The sequence below is a fragment of the Vombatus ursinus genome, unplaced genomic scaffold (assembly GCF_900497805.2).
Source record: "Vombatus ursinus unplaced genomic scaffold, bare-nosed wombat genome assembly UNPS02014814.1, whole genome shotgun sequence".
Classification (NCBI taxonomy): Eukaryota; Metazoa; Chordata; class Mammalia; order Diprotodontia; family Vombatidae; genus Vombatus; species Vombatus ursinus.
In genome coordinates, this window is record NW_020954592.1 from 7,270,530 (window position 1) to 7,278,889 (window position 8,360).

Here is an 8,360-nt window from a genome sequence, read left to right on the forward strand (position 1 = left end):
TCATTGCCTAGGCTTTTGGAAATTCCTTCATGGCAGGAAGTATTTCATTTTTATCTTTTTATCTCCAGGGCCCAGCATAGTTCCTGGCACACAGCACGCACTTAATAAATGCTTGACGATGAACCAATTCACAACCTGGCTCCTATCTATTTTTCTAGCCTCCCCTTCATGCACATTATAGTTTATCCAAACTGGCCTTCTTTCTGTTATTCAAGCACAGTACTCGTTCTCCTATCACTGCGCCTTTCTTTACTCTGATGGTCCTGAACACTTGGAATGCATATTCTCATATCCACCTCTCAGAAGCCTACTTTCACTCAGGCTCGGCTCAGGGTCTGCCTTCTACTCAAAGCCTTTCCTAATTCCTGCTACTACTAGTGCCTTTTCCACCCTGCCCCTCCCAACAATGACTTTGTATCAATTTAATATACTAATTTGTACATACATATAAATATATAGATAGATTACATGTAGATATAAGTATGACACAATTCCTGCTGAATTATGTAAAATCCTAAAAGATGATGCCATTAAAATGTTATACTCCATATGCCAGCAAATTTGGAAAACTCATCAGTGGCTGCTGGATTAGAAAAGGGCAATTTATGTCACAATCCAAAAGAAGGTCAATGCCAAAAAATGTTCAAATTACCAAACAATTGTGCTTATTTCACACGCCAGCAAGATTATGCTTAAGATTCTGCAAGCTAGGCTTTGGCAATATGTGAATTGAGAATTACCAGAAGGGCAGGCTGGTTTTCAAAGAGGTCAAGGAACTAGAGATCAAATTGCCAGTGTTCATTGGATTAGGGAGAAAGCAAGGGAGCTTCAGAAAAACACCTACTTCTGCTTCATTGACTACACTAAAGCCTTTGACTGGATCAAACAAAATGTGGAAGTCCTCAAAGAGATGGGAGTACCAGATCATCTTACTTGTCTCCTGAGGAACTTGTATGTGGGCCAAGAAGCAACAGTTAGAGCTGAATATGAAACAACAGATTGGTTCAAGATTGAGAAAGGAGTACAAGGCTGTATGTTGTCACCTTATTTATTTAACTTACATGCAGAGTACATCATGCAAAATGTCAGGCTAGACAAATAAAAAAACAGAATTAAGGTTGCTGGGAGAAATATTAACAATCTCAGATATGTAGATGATATCACTCTGATGACAGAAACTGAAGAAGAGGGGCCGCTAGGTGACGCAGTGGATAGAGCACCAGCCCTAAAGTCAGGAGGACCTGAGTTCAAATCCTGTCTCAGATCAAATAGTTACACTTACTAGCTGGGTGACCCTGGGCAAGTCACTTAACCCCAATTGCCTAAAAAAAAAAGAAAAAAAAAAAAAGAAACTGAAGAAGAATTAAGAAGTCTCTTGGTAAGAGTAAAAGAGGAGAATACAGAAGCTGGCTTGAATCTAAATATTTAAAAAAACCTCTAAGATCATGGCTTCTGGTCTCATTACTTCATGGCAAATAGAGGAAGAAGAAATAGAGGCTGTGTCAGATTTTAAATTCTTAGGCTCAAATTTCACTTCAGGTGGTGACTGCTTCCATGAAATGAAAAGACACTTGCTCCCTAGAAGGAAAGCTATTGCAAATCTGGACAGCATACTAAAAAGCAGAGACATCATCTTGCCAATAAATGTCCTTACAGTCAAAGAGCTGGTTTTTCCAATACTAATGTACGGTTGTGAGAGTTGGATTATAAGGAAAGCTGAGAGTCACAAAATTGACCCTTTCAAATTATGGTGCTGGAGAAGTTGGTTTTTTTTTGTTTTTTTGTTTTGGCTAGGCAATGGGGTTAAGTGACTTGCCCAGGGTCACACAATGGAGAAGATTTTTGATCCTTGCTTGGACAGGAAAGAGGCCAAATCAATCAATACGTAAAGAAATTAACTCTGACTATTCATTGGAAGGACAAATGTTGAAGCTGAAGCTTAAATACTTTGGCCACAATGAGAAGACAGGACTCATTAAAAAAAACTCTAATCCTGGGAAAGATTGAAGGCAAAAGGAGAAGGGGATGGTAGAGGATGAGTTGGATAGATAGTGTCATGGAAGTAATAAACATGAGCTTGCACAAGGACAGAAGAGCCTGGTATGCTATGGTCCATGGGGCCACAAAGAGTCAGACATGAGAGAATGACTGAACAACAACAAAGAGGTATAGAGATAATAAATATAGATATAGGATAGAGATAGAGGTAGAGGTAGAAGTAAAGATATAGCTATAGATATAGATAGGTAGAGAGAGTGTGATGATAGAAACTGAGGAAACAAAGGTTTGAATTTCTGAGCAAATCGGTAGGTAAGAGAATATCATTTGGCAATTAACAAAGCTTTCTTAGAGTCAATAATGAGGGACCAATCAACTTACAGCATCTTGAGTAATGTGGGAGTTCTTTCTGATTGGCCAGAGTTTACAAATCTTGTGTGTTTTTCAAGAATGTTCTAGTATATTCTGCGGTTATTACAAAAACATGGCACAAGATATAAGGAATATTTTGGAATCAACACCTTCTATGCCAATTTCTCAGAGCTTTTGGTGGTCAAGTTGTACTATTACTTCTTAGAACATTTTACACAAGTTGTACTAATTTCCCTGAAATTATTGATCAAAGCTTTCACAAGATTTTATCTCATAAAATAGCTGCTGTTCACAAGATAGGGTCAGTTTGATTCCTTCAAGAGTTAGAGGTGGAAATAGAGAGTAGGTACAGATTAGGTAGAGATATATTCAGGTTGTCTCCCCTGGTTAAGAGTGTCAGATCCTTATAAGCAGGGGCTGTTTGACTTTGTCCTTGGTGTCCTCAACACCTAGTACAATGTCTGCTCATAGTAGGTATTTTATGTTTGTTGATTGATTAATTATTTCTGTCTACCTTTCCCCTTCTTCCTCATGTGGAAATTGGAATGGTATGACTGAATTACATCAAAATTGTATGTTAACCCTACTTCTACACTATAGATAAGAGATATCAAATGTATGTGCCATGAAAATACGAATTTTAAGAATGCTAATATTATAAAGCCTGACTGTAATGCTTTATCATAGCAAGGAAATGATCTTGGGTTCTCAAAATCTATTCCAGCAGAGCACAGACTTTCTGAAAGATCCTATCAAGCTGTAAATGTTATGGCCCAGTATATGAGGCCAACCTAGGTATGTCTGAACAGGTCCACAACCAGGTTGGCTGCCAGATGATGAATTTTAGCTGTAGCAACACTTAGAAAGAATTTACCGAGTTGTAAGTAGGTTATAGTCTGTCTTTGTTGAGGGTGATAACATTCATAAGACCACAGATCCTTGAAGTATTGAATGATAATGTTGTAAATACAAGACTTACTTTCCTTTTAAAGATATTTTTGTAATTGAGCAGTTTAATGATGAAAAGGGCAGAGTGCTTTTGTGTAAAGAAAAAGATTTATAATAATTGTCAAAGGATGCAGAAACATTTTTATAACCAGAAGGAGTAAGAAAAGAATTTTGTGTGAGGAAACCACTTTCAGATGGGATTTGAATAGTTTTGGATAGAAAATGGTTTATGGTATAAATATAGACTCAAATCCCCTAGTGAACAATGTAGAATGATACCTCACTTGTGCAGGAACAGTTTGATATTTTAAATAGGCACTGAAAAATATTTATTTTATTAAAAAGTGCAAAAGAATCAGTATAAAGAAACACATTTTCAAGGGCACAAAAGAGAGAGAAGACCCTATGGAGGCATTCAGAGTTACACAAGCATAATGTGTGCCCCAGCTCACTTTCGTATACATTCATATACATATTTTATAACCAAAGAAAGTAAAGTTAAGAGAGAGAGAGAGACAGAGAGAGACAGAGAGAGAGAGAGGCAGAGAGAGAAATCATACAGATATTCAGAGAGAGGCAGCTAGGTGGTGCAGTGGATTGAGCACCAGTCCTGGAGTCAGAGGACCTGAATTCAAATCTAGCCTCAGACATTTAACACTTACTAGTTGTGCGACCCTGGGCAAGTCACTTAACCCCATCGCCTAGCCAAAAAACAATAACAACCAAAAAAACCCCAAATATTCAGAGGCTGAGATATTATTTAAAAAGACTATAGATTTGATAGGGGAAATTTAGGGAGTAATTATTTTTAAGTGAAAGAGGATCCACTGAGTAGTAGTTGTAGCATATATATATGTGTGTATACATGTATGTATAACATTTATATATACAGATATATGTATGTGTGTTTAGGTAAATATACACACAAAAATGTTGTTTGGCATTCAAAGCCCTTTGTAAACCAGCCCCCTCCTACCTTTCCAGTTTTTCACACTTTACCCCACAACAAGTACTCTGAACCAGTGACACTGTCCTCTCAGCTGCTCCACAAATAAGAAACTCTGTCTCTCCGCTCCAACCATTCCTTCTGGCTCCACTCCAAATACTGGCTTCCCTGGCTTCCTTTAAGTCCCAACTAAAACCCCACCTTCTACAGGAAGCCTTCCCCAAGTCCTTTTAATTCTAGTGCCTTCCTTCTAACTAGAAATATCAAGAATTGAGCATTCCACAAATGCCACAAAGTGCTTATAGACACACAATGGGGCCCTGGAAGAGCAACAACAATCAGTTGTAGGCATGGTACTGGCCAGGAATGCTTTATGGTGCCCAGGTGCTGAGGCCTCCAAGATTCCTAGCGTTCTGATATGAGATACTAGAGAGGGCCGTGAAGACCCCAAACTATGAACTTCAAAGATCCAGGGGATCTAAAGCCAGGAGGTGAAGGTAAGTGCAGGAATCTAGGAGGCCCAGTGCTAAAGCAAGCAAGCCACTGGTCTTACCCACAATTACATATCCTCTTACCCACAAGAACAGCAGGGAGATGGAGCCTGGCCCTGGCATAAAGCCCCAATTCAGGAACTAAAATTGGAGAGATGAGTAAATCAAAGAAAACAGCAGCCAAGTAAAAAATTGCTGCAAATCTAGAGAGTTTCAAAAGGAAGAGAGTGACTCTGTAGCAATGGCAAGCAGAAACTCAAAGGAAAGAATGAATTTTCCACAAGAACTACGTGAATACCTAGAAGAAATTCAGTAAGACATAAAAAAAAAAAAATAAAAATCTCTGGAGGAAAGAACTGGAAGGAGAATTAATAGATTAGAAAAGAAAGTGGTAAACCTTTAACCAAGTAATGGACTCCCTGAAAACTAGAATAGACCAAATAAAAATCAATAACTATTCAATAACAATAAATATTAGAGCAAATTCAAAAGATTGAAGAACTAGACAAAAATGTAAAATATTTGATAGCAAAAACCTGACCTAGAAAAAGCTATCATTTAAGAATTACTGGACTTCCTGAAAACCATCATTTTTTTAAAAACCTGAACACTATATTTCTTTTTTTAGTTTTTTTTTTTAAATTTTTAGGCAGTTGGGGCTAAGTGACTTGTCCAGGGTCACCCAGCTAGTAAGTGTTAAGTGTTTGGTCTGAGGCTGGATTTCAACTCAGGTCCTCCTGACTTCAGGGTTGGTGCTCTATGCACTGAGCCACCTAGCTGCCTCCTGGACACTACATTTCAAGAAATCATAAATGAAAACTGCCCAGCTCTGTTAGAATCAGAGGGCAAAGTGAATACAAAAAGAATCCACCTTTCAACTTCTGAAAGAAACTCCAAAAGCAAGAATGTCATAGCCAAAATACAGAACTCCCACATCAAACAAAAAATACTGCCAACATTCTGAAAGAAACAGTTCAAATGCTATGATCCATAGTCAAGCTCACATAAGATCTGTCAGCTTCTACTATAAATGAAGATTTTCAAACAAAATACTACAGAAGGAAAAAGAGATAGATTTAAAAGCAAAAAATAACTTACCTCGAAAAGCTGAGTATAAATATATAGGGGGGAAATTTATTTTTAATGGAACAGAGGATTTTCAAGCATTACTGATGAAAGACTATAGCTGAGTAGGAACTTTGTTAGGCAAACACAATAGTCGAAAGAAACCTAGAAAAGTAAATTTATTTGAGCAAATTGGAAGGAACTATATGATGATGTAGTGCTAACATTCTAATGGGGGAGGGGGAGAAAAATATCTCTTTGGAACCTTAATGTCTTCAAAGGGTATTAGAAGATATAAATATGAAAATCAAAGGACCTAAAGTTGAGTTGGTTCTGTTACGAGGTGACAAGAGGTTATGGGAAAATAAATCTATTAGTATAGAAATGAGGAAGAAGAGGATAGAACTTGTTATTGGGGATCATGAAAAGAATACACAAAAATAGAGGAAGGGGTAGCAAGAGTAAGCATGATCAAGTTACTTAACTCTGTTTGTCTCAGTTTCCTCATTTGGAAAATGAGCTGGAGAAGGAAATGGCAAACTACTCCTATATCTTTGCCAAAAAAACCCCAAATGAGTTCGCAAAGAGTTGGACACGACTGAAAAACAATCGAACAACAATATGGTCACTTTGTAGATTTGTTTTGCTTGACTATGTTTATTTGTTAAGAAGGGGTTTTTTTTCTTTCCTTTTTTTTTTGAGGAGGGATAAGAGAAGATTATCAATCCTGATTCTAAATTAAAAGATGGTTTCTGTATCCCTTTTTAAGAATATACATTAAAAATAAAAATAAAACAAAATGCACATAAGAAAACAGAAGTTCAGAAGAAAGTGCAGATAAGGACAGTTTTAAAAATAATATATGGGATTTGTTATATATTCTTTTAAAAAGCAGTATGAAAAGGAGGTTCACAGTTTTGTATACAAATGAAAACAATTCTCTTTTTATGTTCTGCTGTGTATATGGAAATGCACTCTTTTTGTGTGCTTAAGTTTTAAAAATTAATTTTTAAAAAAGATGTCACATGAGTTGAACCTCGAAGGAAGAGGATTTTAGCAAAAAAATATGAGGAAAGAATATGTTCCTAAAATGACAGTTTCTACAAAGGCAGGAGATAGTATCGCCTTAAGTGTCAGGAAATATTACTTAGAACAAAAGAGAAATCATAAGTTTTAAAGCTAGAAGGAAATTTAGAAATTCTCTAGTTTTATAAAAGAGACACTTGAGGCTCAGAGAGGTGAAAGATGAAGAGACCTGAACAAGGTCACATCATAGGTTAATGTGAGAGTCAAGACTAGAGAGTCCATGTGCTCCTAAAAACAGAACAGGCATTTCTTGAATTGCCTAAATAAGGTTGCTCTAATCAATCTCATTTCATGATAGTATCATTAATACTTCATAACCAAACTCTAAATACACAGTTGTAATGTCCTTTGGCCCAATGCCCATTTATAACATCATTCCTCTGGAGCTAACCACCTTCAAAATGTTATTTCCACTGACCAATTAATGATGTGAGATGATCTATGCCTAGAATAATAATTACTCCTATTTTATAGCACTTTAAATATTATAACTTACATTATACCATTTTACATTACGATTTCCTCATAACATCTCTCTGAAGTAAATAGTTAGTATGAGTGGTGTGCTCTCTAAATTTTTAGGCAAGGAAACTCCGCAATATGCTCCATTTGTTGGGATTCTTTCCTGACTCAAATTACCTTATATTTCCTTTTCTGAACATACATTGTTTTTTGCAGTAGAATGCAAGCTCCTTGAGGGTGTTAATTATTTCTTTTTTTTTTGTCTTTACCTCCCCAGTGCCTAGTCTAATATAGGCCTTTGTATTTAGTAGGCACTCAATGTTTATTGTATTGGGCTGAATTGAATCTGGTGAGCCATAACACTATTTTTAAGAAGCCTAACCTAAAAATAGAAGCAATCTATATGAATGTCATTTTTTGATTTTGGGGTTTTTTTTGTTTGTTTGTTTGGTTGGGTTTTTTTAAGTGAAATAAAAAACAAAATCAAGAACTAAAATAGACAGCTAGGAAGTTGATTCTGGAAGAGTTGTCTGGAATGTCCATCCTTGCATCTATGACGCAGTATTTTGACTTCTGGATTTGGATTATGTTCACATAGTTCAAATTCCAACTTTGCCATTTCTTCCTTGTGTGACATTGGGAAGGTCACTTTAACCTCTCATAGCCTCAGTTTTCCCATCTATAAAACAGAAATGATATCCTCTAAGGTCCTTTCCAACTCTAAGTCTATGACTTTTTTTTGTGTATGTACCACCAGTATATTGTCTGTAAATTCTATAGAGTTCTGTTTGAGTAATATGTCACTGAATTTCTATTTCTTGGGTTCTAGAACTAGACCAATTAATCATTTTATGAGGTTGTTGTAAGAATCAAATGAGATGGAGAGGATTCTGGGAAGATGGCAGAGCAGGTCAGAAAATTCCAAGCTCTCAAGATTTTCCCCCACAAAAGAGATAAAAAAGCTCCTCAAGGTGAACATAGAGTAGTGAAAA